The sequence below is a fragment of the Condylura cristata genome, unplaced genomic scaffold (genome assembly GCF_000260355.1).
Source record: "Condylura cristata isolate star-nosed mole 26May11 unplaced genomic scaffold, ConCri1.0 scaffold00039, whole genome shotgun sequence".
NCBI classification, from domain to species: Eukaryota; Metazoa; Chordata; class Mammalia; order Eulipotyphla; family Talpidae; genus Condylura; species Condylura cristata.
The window spans coordinates 4,105,098-4,121,981 of NW_004567140.1; positions in this window are offsets into that span (position 1 = coordinate 4,105,098).

Consider the following 16,884-nt stretch of genomic DNA (forward strand, 5'->3'; position numbering starts at 1 on the left):
CCTGGGCACACAGGACACCCTCTGGGCAACTACAAGGATGCAGTCTCCACCCCAAACCACGACAGAACTCACAGAAACACCTGCCTCCTCTGTTTATAGCACACTAGCTCCTGTGGGCCTCCCTGAGGTGCAGGGGGTTAAGTCGCAGTACTGTGAAGCTGTCCGCAGCCCCTGCAGCTCAAGTTTGATCCCCGCCAGGGAGCTGACCCACAGGGTGCAGCAGACCTCTCCTGTTCCACCCGCTGCTCCCCTCAGCAGTGTCTTTCAGTACATCTGACTATTCTGCTCCCCACTCTGTCTCTGGTGAGTCCTCTCATCCCCCCAACCCATATATCTGTCCTACACCCCAGCTCTTGTATGCATAAAGAAATAAAATCTTAAGGCGAAAGAAAAAAAAAAAAAGGATGAGCTCTCCTTTAGTGAGAGAGCAAGAGACGCTCGGCCTTGAGAGATGAGGGCCGCGGTAAGAATGCCACGCAGAACCAAGTGGCCTCGCCTGGTTTTACAACCAAGAGTCAGTTAATTCAGTTTCTCAGTGAACGCTAAGGTTTTCAAAGTCAAAATCTCAGAGTACCATGCTCCCACTTCCACTCGGCTTTAAAACCTCTGTGTGGATCCCCAGGTTTTTTTGGTCCTCACTCTTTTGAGCAAACAAGTCATCACTCTTTATTTTGTAGCTGCTCAGAACAGCCAGGAGCTAGCGTGCTGGTCTGCTGCAGCCCCCTCTCATCAGCTGACAGTCGGAGTAGCACTGAACCCTTTCTTCTTATCCGCCTGTGAACCCAGCAGTGCCTGGTGCAGGAGAATGTTCATTATGCCAGGCTTTCAGTCACACACTGTCCTCCAGACGCATGGCAGTGACATTAAACAGGCACAGACAGGAATATCATACAACACTAGCTTCGGGATGGATCATTCGCCACAGACGAGGAACTGTGAGGGGAGGGGCATGCCTAAGGTGGCCCCCCGTCTGGCCGAGGCTGCCCAGACCCCAGTACCAATTCAGTACCTGTACACAGTGCCCAGCAGGGCTGAGTAAGTACTGACGCAGGGAATGTTTGCAGTGGAAAGATCCAGATAACGCTATCATAATAGTAATAGCATATGGGGCAATCCAAACTCAAGCTTCTACAAACGGAACTATTCTTAGGTGCTTTTTTCTTGGAAATGTTTGGCTTGTCTCCATCTTCAAGTCCCTTGAAATGAGTGTACTGGCTTCACTGAGATGTTTAGGGAACAGCTAAGCTGGGAACAGCCCTCCCTTTGCATCTGAACTATGTTTTTTCCAAAACGATGCCCAGCCACCCTGAACAGTTTTTCCCATGATTGTAGCTATGTTGTTCAACAAACAATGTTTAATCATGAAAAACTCATTTTGCGAGATTTTTCCTTTTTTTTTTTTTAAAGATTTATTTATTTATTCATACAGAACTGGGGTACAGGCCAGAGATGTGGAGGGTGAGAGGATTCACCAGAGACAGAGAGGGAAGCAGAACAGGCAGATCCACAAAGTACACCGCTGAGGGGAGCAGCGGGCGGGTCAGGAGAGGTCTGCCACGCCATGTGGTCACCTCCGGGGCAGGCGGGAATCGAACTCATGCTGAAGTGGCTTAAGCTTCTTAGTGATGTGCTTTAACCTGCTGCGCCACCAGGGAGGGCCACGAGATTTTTCCTTTTAAGAGAAAAATCACTGCACCCTATGGGACATTAGATTCCTTACCTGCCTCTAGATTGTCTTTAAACTTCAAACCCTTTGATAGTCTCCTGGCACCCCAAAGGCAAGGATCCACAATGATCCTGTCTTCTTGCCCCCAGAGCTGCTTCTCCTGGCTTCCTTGTCTCAAGCCACCACCGCAGGGCCCTCCCTGGCGGGGCAACGGGTTAAAGCCCAGCACTATGAAGCTGTCCGCAGCCACTGCAGCATGAGTTCGATCAGAACTCTCGTCTCCCCGCTGCTCCCCTCAGCAGTGGCTGTCAGTGGATCCACCTGTTTTGCTTGCCACTCTGTCTCTGGGGAACCCTCTCACCCACCACACCTCTGGCCTGTACCCCAGTTCTCATATGCATAAATAAATACGTCTTTAAAAAAAAATAAAACAGAGCTCTGATGAAGCAGATGCGAAACGAAGACCAAGCTCCCCTATGAGGGAGGCACGATGCTCTGCACAGTCTGGCCCCTGCTGGCCCTCATCACATTTCCTGTCTCAGCACACCTCCTTCTGCTCCCCTCCAACTACAAGGCACCCAGAGGCACCCCATTGTCTTTGTCCTTACTGCCCGGAGCCCTCTTCTTTCCGGGCTCACCCCAATGACGCTGTCTTCCAGGAAGTCTTCCTTGACCTCACCCAACCGGAAAAGCGTGCCTCTGCTCCCACAGCACCTGGACGGTCCCCCTCGCCATACTCCGCTGGAACGCTCTACTGACACCCCATCGTCACGGGAGACGCTAAGCTCCACAAGGAAAAACACTTGGTGCTGCTCACTGTTTTATTCCCAGGACAGATGCCAACACCCATTTTGCTGAATTCAAGGACCACGATACACTCAGAGTTAATTCCCTATTTTTCTCACCTTAAAACACAGTAGAGGGCCCTCCCTGGTGGCACAGCGGGTTAAAACACAGCACTGAGAATCTAAAGCTGCTTCTGAATGAGTTCGATTCCCGCCTGCCCCGGAGGTGACCACATGGCGCGACAGACCTCTCCTGACCCGCCCACTGCTCCCCTCAGCAGCGTACAGCGAGCTTCGTAGATCTGCCTGTTCTGTTCCCACTCTGTTCCTGTGAATCCTTTCACCCTCCGCATCTCTGGCCTGTACCCCAGTTCTGTATGAATAAATAAATAAATCTTTAAAAAAAAAAAAAACACAGTAGAGATGCATAAATAGAAATGAATAAATGGGACTGGTTGAGTCCAGCGCTGAGATGTACGTTTAACTTGTTACAAGTACCCACGTCTGGTGCCAAAATATTTGGATAACGCATGTCAAGTGGCATTTATTTCTCAAGTGTATAGGAAAGGGGATTGCTAAGAATAGGTGGTGTTGCCAGCACTGGTAAAGCGAACTTCCGGAATTGAAGACAAACATTGTCAAGTTGGCCACATCCGTCTCAAGGTCAAAGACCCTCATTGGCATCTGCTAACAGGTCATTCCATCTTCCTGGGCCTCAGTTTCTTCACAAGGAAAAAGAAGTCTGCTCCAGCTTCAAAAGCCTGTCAGCGGCGATGGCCGCCAGTTTTAGGAGTTGAGTGATTTGGTTTAAGGTGGCTCTTGGGCAGATCACATGGCTGAACAGTCTGAACGGTAGCATGTCACACAGAAAGTCGAGACATGGCAGTGGGTTGAGGTCATTTAGCAACAAGTCCTTCTGTAAACATTTCATGGGGAAAATATATGAAAACAATTATAGGCAAGATTATAAAGTGCCTGGTATTTTAAAAGAATATACTGAGAAGACAGCAATCATGGCAGAGTCAGGAAGTCTAGTGGTCACCAACCTATGATTTGCAGTATTGGTGAAAAGAAAATTTTTTCACTGTCTAAAATTGCACCGTTTTCTTTCTCTTTTATTTTTTATTTTTTTTTTTACTGCTCCATAAACAGTACTATGATGCCACAATTCTCGGTCATTAGATACACCCAGAATTTTTTAATCACCAAGCTAAAACAGCCCTTTCACAAAACTTGATTAGTTTTGGCCTATGTGTTCACACTGCCATGGGGGTGGGGTGAGGGTGGGGATCAGGGAAGCTGTGTAATTACATGTGAAATCCTGAGTATCTTACGGAATGTCTTTTACAACTGCCTTGATCAGATATACGATTTACATACATTTAAAGAAACTTTCATTTCTTCCTCTTTCCAAGTTTTCATATTAATAGGCCTATGTCATGTTAGAATTTCCTGTTTTGGCTTCTAAACTGGATGCCTATTTAGAAATGGTCTTAGCTCTCTCACAATTTTGAAAAAAGTAATAATGCACAGAAATACTTGTATTTTCTTAGGTTGACATCCAAAGAGCTTTGTAGTCAAGCTATCAATTGTCTAGACACTCTTAGAAAGATAACTTTTTTAAATATGTGACCATATTTTAGTTCTTCCAAGAAATTTACATTCTTTTTTTATTTAGGCTTAAAATACACCAAAACTTTGAAAGTATTATAGTCCTGTAGATTATGCATTTGAACATAAAACATCTTATTCCTTATCAAAGATCAAAGGAAGAAAAAACTACCTTTATACACACAAATAGATGGGGTCTTCCAATGTGCAAGACACTTTCAAGCGTCTTTTATTTCAGGAGGAGGAGTAACTTGTTTTTTCTCAAACCCACATATCAAAATTCAAATATTACTGTTCAACAAGCATGCTGCTGGTGAGTTTTTGGTGAGTCTCCCAAAACTTAGGAAGCTGTGAAATGTACTCTTTGGCTGTCATATACCCCTTTGATGCCCCAGGAAATTCTAGTCAGACCAGATTCCACCCCATTTCCAGCAAACCCCTCCAGCTCATTTCCCTCTTCCTATCTGATGTCCTTGTCCACATCACGTATCTCTTTCCTCAAAAGTCAAACCTGCCATTTGCTGTGATACCAGCCCCGGAAGCATCAGCTCTCCTTGTCTCACTCCCAAATGCTGAAGGTTCTGGATTTCCAGTAACACATGATCAAGGCGGCCTCTATCTCAGCTTCTTTTTTCCTTTTCCCCATGCCACTACCCACCCCCCCCCTTTTAATAACCAAGAGAACTACAATGAGAGGCCAAGGATGTACAGTTCTCCCCCTCCCCCCGGTCCCCCATCTCCCCACCGGGTGCTTGAACACAGGTGCTTGATGAAGAAACACTAACGGCATTTAAAGATTCCACATACAGACAGCGTGCCTTTCATCTGGGTCATTTTTAAGAGCAAGGGCTCATTTCTGTCACTGTGGTCATGACCATTATGGGTGATAGAAACATGGACAGAGTGGAATTCTGTGAGCCTAGGGCCTCATTCAGTAAAGAAGCTGGAAGATCTGTAACACTGACTTTTGTTTTTGTTCAAAGGATCATCGTCACTAGTTAACCACCTCGAAGGTTCCAGAAAAAGGAGCTACAGCTTCCATCAGTGTGCTCAAGTCTACATATACAGTAGAAAGCCAGAGTCAAAATAACCATGGAAAATCTTTTCAGTGGCTCCCCCCGCGCCGAGCACACGTGGCTTTGCACACAGACGTCACTGTGCCTCGGTTAAGTACAACAGTGTTATTTCCCCGGGGGGGTGGAACAGGGCCGTTTCTTCCACTGAGCATTAAGGAGTCATTTTAGGAAGGATCCTGATGTTTTGTATTTCCTTCTTTTCCCTAAGTGCATATGGTTGAATTAAATGAGCATTAAATGCATCATTGAACGCAAATTGCAAAGATGAATTAATTCTGCGAATAAAAACTGCAGTCAAGATGACAGACAAAAGGTAATAGAGTCGACCTACTCAGACAGCACCCCAACGCATCAATGAATGCCAAGTCTCTACTAACGTGGAGCCCCTCCTCAAATGTCCACAAGTTACCTTCAGCTTTGCAACATCTTTCATAGGAAATGTTTGTCCCGTTCCCCTCACGGAAGCAATTATTTCCAAAACTATCTTTCTAAAATTAAGAACAAAATCCAAGTTGCAGAAAAAAGTCTTTTGATATCTGGCAGGATGTCATTTAAGATAGTCTGTATATTTTAAAGTGATAAACAAATCCTGTTAAAGGGAAAACACTATAAAAATGTAGATGCCCTTCTTATCTGCTCTCCTACCCATACAAAATCAATCTTTATCTTAAAAAGAAATGCTCTATATAATTATCATATCATCCACAACTGTACTCCTGGGATTTAGTCCAGGAGAATGAAAACTTATGTTCACACAAAACCTATACATGAATGTTTATAGCAATTGTATTTGTACGTCAAAAGCCAGAAATCGTTCCAGAGTCCCGACCCATGAGCCCTACCCAGCTCCGGGCAGACATACCTGGGGGCCTCCTGGGTGTTGCAACAGCTCTCAGTAACAAACGTGAGCAAACTGTTGCTACGGGACAGTGGACACTCCAGAAACTTATGCTGAGTGACCAAAGCAGACCCAGAGGTTACACACTACACGATCCCATCGATCTCACCTCCTGACAAGGACAAGACAGAGAATGGAGAACTGGTGGCCGCTCAGCTGGGCTGGCGAGGGCTGGGATGGGCCATGTGTCTTGATGGGCTCAAGGGGAAGGTCCCGCTGCCCGCTGCCCGCCGCACAGCCAGCGCAAGAGGCTGCTGTTGGGGGCAGCTGGGTAAAGGGAGCTGGGGGCGCGGGGCGGGGTGGGGAAGCCTCCACTGTTAGCACAATCCATGTACAACGATAAATATCTCAAAATAGAAAGTTTGACCAAAAAGAAATACTCTAGCCTAATAAATTCACTCAGCCACAGGCGCCTGAGTGGAAGAATTCCACACAGCCCCGGCTTCCCTTTTCCCTGTAAGGGGTGAAGCTCGACCTGGGTTGCTCACAGAAGAGTGACTCCCTGCAGGTTCTACAAGTGTCGCTGCCACCTGGGTGTCCCCAGCTCCCTCCTGAGGACTCACGCTCGCTCGGGGTACCCTGAGGAACCTTCTCTTCCCTTGTAGCCACCATGTCGGCCACAGCAAGAATTCCCCAGGGCGGACAGGCCATTCCTCGGGCTACCCAAGTCCCGGGGCTCAGGAGAGAGGGGCGCCAAGCTGCTTCACATAAAGCAAGTGTTCCACCCCAAACACACAGCTCAGGCGAAGCCTTCTTGTGCCAGTTGAGCTAACAGATTCATCCGAGGAGAAAATGCCCTACTCTAGAGGGACTAATAAAAAGAATTAAATTATAAGTACAGATACCGACCCAGCCCTTTCCCTCCCCTAACTGTAATAGAGATGCATTAGAAAATGATTTGAAACCTACTTGAATGATACAGACTGCCATGCGGGAGAAAAGCATTTGTTTTAAACCCTCTTTTTCTCAGGTGTAAAAATGTCACTGTAATGAAAACAGTTTAGGGAAAAAAGTCAACATATAAAGTTCACTTTATTTTTCCAAACTTTGATGAAAACAGAAAATGGTGATCTTCTTCAACACTAAGAATTGTTCAATAAAACTGGTGGTCACGAAAAGCAAAACCTTCCTTGTGACAACTGAGAATTTTAATGGGGAAAAACGCTCCCAGCTATAAATAGGTACATCCCAAACGTATTTAAACCACTTGCGTACTTGGTTTGTCCATGTCCTCTGCATCTACATTGAACAGACCCCAGGAAATTTCAGACCAAGGGCTGAATCTAGAAGGAAAAAAAATCCATTTAGTTGCCATGACCAGCGTCACTCCGGATCCTCAATATTTACACTTCCCTGGCTTCGCTGAACTTTGCCGTGCTCGGAAGAAGACACAGCACTAATCAATTATGTACACTAATTAAAAACGCTACCTGTAGGAGGCATTTTAATAACTTGTGACAGGGCTGAGGGCTTCCTCCGTTCACTTTCAAACATTGTCGATAACTCAGGACCAGGATGCACCGGGCCTGCGGACACTGAATGCCCAATCAGCTATCAAACCACCCCCCAAAGTGGTGGCGCAATTCCGTACTTGGTTGAGGGTCACGTGGAAAATAGAATTATATGCTAATTTGTTCCCATATTAAGTTATCATACGAGGTCAGGCCGAGCACAGTGAAATGAATCCTTGGGAAAAAAAAAAAAACACAACAACAACTTAAGTAGATTGGTATGTACAAAGTCAGAGGCAACTGTTTATCTGGATAGATCTTGCGAGATAAAAATACGGAAAAGATTTTTTCAACGGGTATGTTTTCTCCTTTTCGCAAAACAAAATGTTTTAGCCACTGTCTGCTTAATTTAAAACACTTTCTATAAGTTTTTTTTTTTTTTTTCCTACAGAGGAATGAGGCAGGTTATTTTTTCTCAAGGGGAGAGCAGGGAATAGTAGCCCAAAGAGAGCAAGTTCCCAGGAACAAAGTTGGACATCTGCATATTCATTAAGTCTAAATCTTCTAGATTCAGCCCATGCTTTACACACAGGCTGTGAGTGAACACACCGGTTGTGCAAACCAACCAACGGAGGTCAAGGGGGCTGACTCTCAAGCAGCTATTGTTTTCCTCCAAAATAAACTAAATACTAATGTTAATGTTTTCTTAGCAGGAGTTGTCAGAAGAGAAAAGGTTTTATTTGAAAAACACGAATAAGGAAAATAGCTCTATCCAACTTTTTTTTTTTCCTGGAAGGCATAATAAGTTCTACGGAGACCACATTAACGAATAAAAGAAAACAACTCAGTGTTGAAGAATTCAGATCACCAATTTCATAGGCGGCTTCCTCATACTTATTTCAAAGTTCCTTTTCTAGAAAAAGGCAAGGAATGGTGGGGGTGGTGATGGGGCTAGGAGAGCAGAGGCCAGGCTTCTCTCAAGCATTTGGTTTACTGCCGGACACAACTAAGAGGAGTGACAGAGATCACCCGTCACGCCCGTGGGCAAACTGCTGCAAGGTAATTTTTGTTCTACTGTCTAGCCTTTTTTCTATGAAAAGATCTGTTGATATTTTTCCATTTTACAGTAATATTTCCCATGCTGTTCGGTAAGACAATGAGCACTTACACCTGCCTCTCCTTCCACGACAACTCATTTTTCATGTTTAAAAGGATTTTATGAATTGCTTTTAATGCGATTCTATTACTATCAGTTATCAGAAAATAGGTCAGGTCCCCAAGAAATATCAGTTTGATGCCTTGTTCAGATACTCAGATTGTCCTGCTTTCTCTCCCTGGCATTGTTTACCCTCTTTCCCCTTTACCAAGTAAGATATACGGAGACATTTAGTCACGCATAAAATCTTCAGGCCCTTTCCTAGACGATAAAGCCCCACGTTTCTCTACTGCCATTTTTATCAGAGGGCCTCGTGTATTACTGGGATATGAATCCATAAACAGTTGAGAACGACACTTAAAAACTGAGGAAAATCTGACAAAAATGAAAACATGCTCCCATGCCTAAAATATCAAGACTTCAGTGAATTAATCTTCATTCCCACTGAAAGCGATGTGATGTCCAGGGACTGGGAATTATTCTACCATAAAATACGGCGCATTAAATGCTACAATAACCCATTTGAAGTGTCTTAAGATAATTATTATGTCATCTACTACAAATGATCACACATACAATAATATTCTAATATTCATTACCAGAGGTCCTAATGCAAAAGAGGTTGAAATAGAAAAATCATATTTGGCTAAAGATAACAGGAAGCACAGTAGCAATTCTGTGAATTATTCTATACTAAAAGTGAAACTCAAAATAAGGTTTGAGAAAGAATCAATAAAAGCTAGGGCAAAATATTTGGACCCTCGTTATCACAAAAAACACTATCATTCTTGATGGTTTGCATATAAAACTCCTTATCTCTACTAGCAAGTTGAAAAGAATGAAAAGCTCCTTCCAACCAGTGCAAGAGAGAGTCTTTACCATGCTCCTTGAAAAAGCTCATTTTCACATTACTCAGGCTTCATTATGCTAAATCAATATTCGTTTAGTCACTGGGGTTATTGACATATTTTAAAATAAAAGTATACCCTTCAGCTACTGCGCTCATTACAGGTAATTTGTCTTGTCAGAGAGCAGGGAATATTATCCTAGTCTTTCAGGGGCTGACAGCCCATGGAAATACCTCCCCATGGTTACAACTGTAAATAATTTTAAGGTAAAATATTGAAAAATCAATGACTGTTTCCTGCAATCTGTCACAAACAAATCAATCATAATCTGTACTGCCAGAGCGTATGATTTGAAGGAGATGGGAGCAGATGTAATTCTTGGCTGGAATCTCTCATTTCAAAATCACTTCACATAATGGTGTCATCATTTAAACACTTAACAGTCAGTGCAACTGCCACAGTAACATCTAGTTGGACAAAACCACAAGGAGGAGGAGGAGAAAATGCCATCACTATTATGTTAACAAACATTTCATTTAAATGGTTGCTACATTAGTAAATTCCAGCTGAAAACAGTTTCACCTGCCCCTTTTCCCGGTCCAGAATTAATCAAGACTGCTTTCCTCTGTACTGCCACTTAACAAATTAGGCCGGGATTCAAAATTTCACCCTCGAAAGCATGTCTCTTTTACTGAGTATTTTTATTTATTTATTTATTTACTTTTACACTCATAGAGAATGAAATTTGGAATTAGTGAACAAGACATTTAGATTACCGACTAGCCATAATTCCTACCTTCCTAACAAAGACAAAATGTAGTCCCTGATGTCGAGAGCATACATGTACAGTCGACTCAAAGGTCACAGTTGCCCAGATATTAAATTTTATATTTCCCTTCTATTAATAAACATTACGTTTCAACTTTGTCATACTGTAGCATATTTTAAGACGGCCACCAAGACCTAGTCAATTTAAAAACACCCTTGCATCCCACATACAAGTTATACCATAGGCTGATATCTTAAAAGTAGGAGAAATAACCCTAAATATATGAAGTGTAAAAGCTGGCCAAGGACAGGGTATTGAATTGCTTTGCAAATGTAAACTGCCTTCCAAGTAATCACTTTGATATCAACCCTTCTCTCCAAGCTCCATGTTAATGACTTCCTCAACTGCTTACAACCTCTACCTAGGCGTGAGTACAAAAAAAAAAATCTGAGATTGAGATATTCCCCTTGCCTGTTATGTTAACCAAAAACATCATTTGATTTCAAGATTAAACAGTCTTTTTTCCTGAAGGTTCTGTTGTTAAATGTGCACTGGCTCTTTTAATAGAAGAAAATGAGGGTAGTTAGCACACTCACCAATATCCTAATATAATTAGCTATCACAGGGCTTTTATTGTTCTATTAATACCCCTCCATCGCTAGAGGTCAGGGGGAGCCATTTTTGTCAGCAAAAATGTCATCATTTCTATTCTCAAACAGGAAAAAACCCTATAAATTCCATTACACAATGTAAGCCTCTATAAACATAGAAATTCTTTTTTTAAGGGGTATTTCGCTGTGTTTAATGGAACCTGCTTATTCAATGTGGCAACAAAATATGAAGAGATACAAAATGAGTATCATCCTTGTTCTTTGAGAATCTTAGATTCATTCTTTAATATAAATAACCACCATTCCATTTTTGAAAAGGAAAATGCACACAGGTCAATTATCAAATATATCATCCCAAATACAGCAGAGTTCTTCATCTCATGGCAGTCCCTGCAACAGCTGCAGAACAAGCCACAAGCCAAGCAAGAGAAGGGACAAGGCAGTAGGAGCCCTGGCCTGGGGAGACGCAGGACAGGAAGGGGCCGGGGTGTGTGACCCTTGTGCCCTGGCACAGCCCAGGTAAGGCCCCACAGCTCATGGGCAGGCCTCTGTAAGCAGCTGGCCCACCAGTCCGCCCACCCAGCTCGGCTGGGCACTGAATGGCCCTGCAGAGAGCGCATTCCCCAGAGGAGGCAACAAAGAATCCCAGGCACCTGAGAGCAGCTAAGCAGCCTGTTCATCAGCCACGCACTAGAGTGGCATTATGAGGACGGGGGCGGCCACCCTCACAGACCCGATTCTCAGAAAGAACTTATCTTAAGGGCACTGAGGCTGCCTATAAGCGCTGTCTCAGCTCTCCCAAGACAACCCAAGATCCCAGCAGAAGCAGCTCAAAGACTGGGCCCAGGAAAATCCGATTGTTTCCATACCCCCAATTTAAAAGAAAGTGCTGTCTACTCGATAAAGCTGTTATATGTAGAAAAGGCTCGGGTTTAGAGAAGAAAGTATTCTTTGAAAAGAGATGATATTACCTCCCTATCTTCAGCATCTCCTCCTTCCAACAGCCAGGACAGTAGGTCCATTATGAACTGCAGATTCTCAAAAAGAAAAATAGCAATAGTTAGCTTCAGCTTCCGGCCCCTTCCCCTTCGTGGAATTACAGTTTAATTACCAATAATTCAATTGATTTTAGTCCTGAATGCTACAACTCTCAAAAAAGCAGAGTTTAGCTATTTCCACTGGAGAACATTCAGTATAACCTTCTCAATCCATCAATCATCAGCCACTCCAGATGAAAGGACATGTTTGCTTCCTATTTTCAAAAGACTGAGGAACTTCCCCCACCCCCATCTCTCTCTCTCACACACACCTATTTTAGAAAAAGGGGCATCCGTTGAAATAGCTCTGAATACTATTAACAAACATGGAACACAACTTTAATAATCAATCGTGTCTGACAAGAGATATAAAGCTCAACCAACATGCACATATGTTTAGAGTTCTCCTACATTTTTCCCTTAGGAGAAAATAACAAAACCAATCCTCTTGTTTTTTAAATTCGACAACTTTCCATGTGTTTAAAAAAAAAGAAAGAAAGAAACTAAGCTTAAGACAAAGAGGAGTCAGATTGTTTAATATTTTCTTTATAATTGTGTTGTTTGTTTTCTTAGGACAGTGCTCTTGGTCAGGCATGGAATCCCATCTCCCTAAGACCCAATCCGTCATAAAAGAGCACCATAATTTAAGAACAAGTATATATTATTTCATATTACAGTAAAAATCACTTCAGTGCCTTGGGGCAAGTATTCATGGAGAATATTGTTGGAGGCTGAACCAAACACAGAGGCCTTCTAGAAAATTAGCTTCCTTTTCAGCATGCAACCCACTTCTTACTTAACAAAATATTCTCCATCGCTAAATCCAGTTCCTTTCTCTGCCCACTAGACAATACAAAAACTCTATAAAATAATATCTTCTCATGGCTCTCCTCATCTGCTTGCGATGTTTACGCACGCCTTTGCCAGCCCTTTGTCATTAGAAGACTTTGGTATCTGTGTTTGGATTTACCTGGTACCCCAGTAAATTTAATCTTAAAAGAACTAAATAATTAACAAATCACATCAAATTTGCTAATTTGGTATAAACAAAATATTTCCTTTAAATAGTTTTTCTGTTTCTATAAAATACCAAAATCTTTATCTTGATGTGTATGAAAAGCACTGCATTTATAAATTGCACTAGCCAATATCATTAAAAATGTAAAAAAAAAACTCTACTCAGTGTATTTTCATGAATCAAAACATTTTTTTAGTTACTAAACCTTTGTTGAATGTATTGGCATAATGTTAATATTCAAAGGCCCAAGTAACAGTCTCTACATTCTGTACTTAGTCTCTTACTGCCATTATAAATACTTTGGTAAAATCACCACTGAAAATGCTATTTTGGGCTTACCACCCCCCCCACCACCCCCCCACACCCGGGACACTCACTTGCAGATGAACCCAGACGTTGTGCAAGGACAAATTTCAGCCAACATGTGAGGGGACCCCATACTTCAGAAGTGAACTTCGCCGAAAACATCCCAGTGTATTACGGAGGCATCATATTTATCACCTGCACAGAAAATGGAAATGACTCTGTTTAAGGAAACACAGCAGACTAGTTAAATGCTTTGGGGATATTAGATATGACTAGCTAATCTAATTTTCTCCAAGGTATCACTCCACATTATGGCAAATAAACAAATAAAGGCTGTATCAAGATATGGAATATCATTAGCCTAAGAAAAGGCTAGAAAAACAGATTACATAAATGACAACTGCAAGAGAAAATTATATTCCTTTCTCCAGAACAAATGTTAAGTGCATCCTTACTAATAAAGACTTAAACTCAAACTACATTACAATATACTGGTTTTCAATTTTGGAGCATCTAAGCTAATTTGCCAAGCTAAATTGGTGCTTCGATATACTCTAGCTATAAAAATACTACAGATTTATGAGAAATGAGTCCTAAGTATCACACTTCAGAGTAGTGCTGTAACAGCAAACCATAGTCATTACTAAACAAGAAAAAAATAATCCCAAGATTTTACAAGTTCAGTCAGCTGCTATTCTATTAAGAGCAAGTATTCTCTACAAAACAGCTAACATTCACACTACAAAGATGTTAAAGATATAGGAACTAACACAATGTAGAAATTGAAGGGAAATATAAAGATACTGTGGAATCACAAAGCAGGCTGTCCTATTCTCCGAGTTCAAAAATAACCCACAATATGACATTATTTTCAATATCTCTTTTAAAGAATGTGTTTAATCTACTCAGGATTATGTGATGTCATTTACATGCACGCTATCAAATGGAGAATGCTCAAATATTTTTAAGATTTCTATAATGTAAAAAAAATACACTAATTATCTGGCATTGTTCATTAAAATGAGTGGTAAGTAATTAGCTCCTATCCCTATTTAATTTATTTTAACGTTGCATATTAAATTTTAGAATAATACATGAGCAATAGCACAAGGATGCTGATCTTAGGTGTCAGAAAAAATTTTTCTTGGTTGGGGGGTGTGGGGGCATAGGTAAAGCCATTATCTCCAAATGAAAGCTCTTGTTTTAGTTTCAGCAAACAAATCTAAATAAGTCTTTCTTTGATTTTAGTTTATCGTGTAATTCTAGCCGGCTAATTATCCTCAGTGACAGGAGCGAGCTGGGGTCTACACCTGGCTTCTCCGATCATATGCTTATGGTCTCTTCCACTTTCATTTCCTCCTCTACAATGAATTTTAATATTAAAGAAAAACACTCACATATCTTACATACACACTGCTGGACAGACAGCTTCCAGGAAATCATGGCTACAAAGAGAGGGGTGAATTTTAATGCAATACTTATGTTAAAGAGTATTAGGTACTGGGTAAGCCAAGGGTAATAAAATCAACAGCAGCCGTCTTACTATTGTTTTTGCATTCAGAGATGTAAAATAAAGGACTGTAATGCCATTTTCATCATCACCCAGGTTACGATTCAGATTCTTAAACTAATTAGGGGCTAAATATACTATCAGCCTTGGCCCATCAATTCAAATGTACAGAGCAGTATTTCCGAAGAAAGAGAAACTGTTTTCTTCCGTTTCTGGAAATAAAAATGAGCCATTCCATACGCAGTATAGCCAAGGACTTGGTGATATGAAATAAGAAGTTATTTTAGATCTTAAAGTATTCCAGGAGACTTTTCCAAAAAAAAAAAAAAAAATGAAGTGGAAAACATTTTCTCAGCTCTTTACCCCTTTGTTGTGTTCCTATTTCTGCACATTAAAGAAACCTCCCTCTCCAGGTTTATTTTGAATGCTAATAATCCTTTGCTTAATAATACAGAGCTCTACCTATGCCTTGCTTTCTAAATTAGCAACCATTACTTCACAAAGAGGGAACACAAAGCCAGTCGACAAAGGCTCAGCCAAAAAGCCACAAGTAGTTTCAGTACATGCCAGGACACTTAACAGTAAACTATCATTTCTCTCTAAAACTTCTGTTGCCAAAGTGCTCACAAAATCTGGAAGCTCAAAGACAGGTTTCAAGTGCAATTAAATTCTCCAAAAGCAAAACTGTACAAAAATATGCCGCCCTTCTTATGTCACCATTTTATAGACAACATTTTCTCAGGATCTTAATTAAGATAACGATGCACACCTGTGTCAACATTCTCTGGCAAGACAGCCTTATCAATCATAATCCTTTAAGTACACTCCAAAACAGCAAAGCGATATGACAGAAGCAATCTGTTGCCTTTCCTAGTGTCGGTGTTGTGTCTCTTCCACAAGAATGATGAGATCTTTAAAATACAGCAGAGCTACTTTTACGAGTCTTTAAAGTTTTAACTGTAAACAGTTATTACACTAAATAAACAGGAATAACCTCTTTTGCACTTGATTTAAACAAGGACAACCGTGCAGCCCAAACTCAAAACTCGAAGAGCAAGCTTTACTGCCACGTCTTAGCAAGACCATCGTGGGTCTTACTTTAAAGCTTCACATTTTAAGACTTGTGCATGACTGGATCCATGACAAGCCAATAAAGGCTTAGGAAGTTTTTAAAATCCGAGTATCTTTGAGTCCTAGTTAAAAACAATCAGGGCATGCCTAGCCTTGGTGTTAGTTTAACATGTTCGGAAAGATAACAAATGCAATAGAACGCCCCCACCCGATTGTCCCCCCCCCCAAAAAAAAAGACTGTCCCCTGGTAACCTGGACGAAGAGGGAGATGGCTCCCACTTCTGCAGGGGGAGAAAGCTTCAGTGACAGGAGACCGGTGCAGCTATTGCTCACAATTAATCAGGCTCCAAACCCGAAAGGTGATAAATAAAGGGGAGGGGGGCCCGCAGGGAGGGAGAGGGAATGGTCCTCCCCACTCCTCAGATAAAAAGTTCAAAAACCTCGTGTTTACCAGCCAAAACGCGAGAGCTCTCCCATGAAAACGGAGAAACCCCGCCAGATGCTATCTGCATCCCGTCTGTCTGCCAACCAGCGGCTCTTCCCTACCCGGTATTAACTCGAGTCTAGCTCAGACGCCCGGCGGCCGCGGCCAGCCGAGCAGCAGAGGCATCAGTGTGCAAATAAAGCAGAAAATAGAGACATCCTTAAGAAATGAGCCTCAAATTTGACGTAGAGCAGAGGTGACAACCACAGCAACAGAACCATAAATTCGAAATGCTCCCATATCTTTCAGGATTCTTTCCAGCCCTTGACACCAAAAAGAGACAGTGCAGGGGGTGGGGGGTGGGGTGGGGTGGGGGTGTCGCGGGGGCCCCAAGCGGCGGGGTGATGTAATGAGGATGTCTGTGTGACAGTCGGATTCTCGGGGGCACGGTCCTCCGTGGCTCCACTTCGGAAATCAGCGTCTCGGGCGAGCGGGCCCAGACGCCGCGCGTGGGTGAGGGGCCACGCCCACGCGCGCCCACCCAGGACCGAGGCCCGGAGGAGGCCCACACTCACGCGGCTCCTGTCCGGCGGGCGCCGGTGCTCCGGGGGCTCCGCCGCGTCCATCCGGTTCACGAGGGGCCGGCG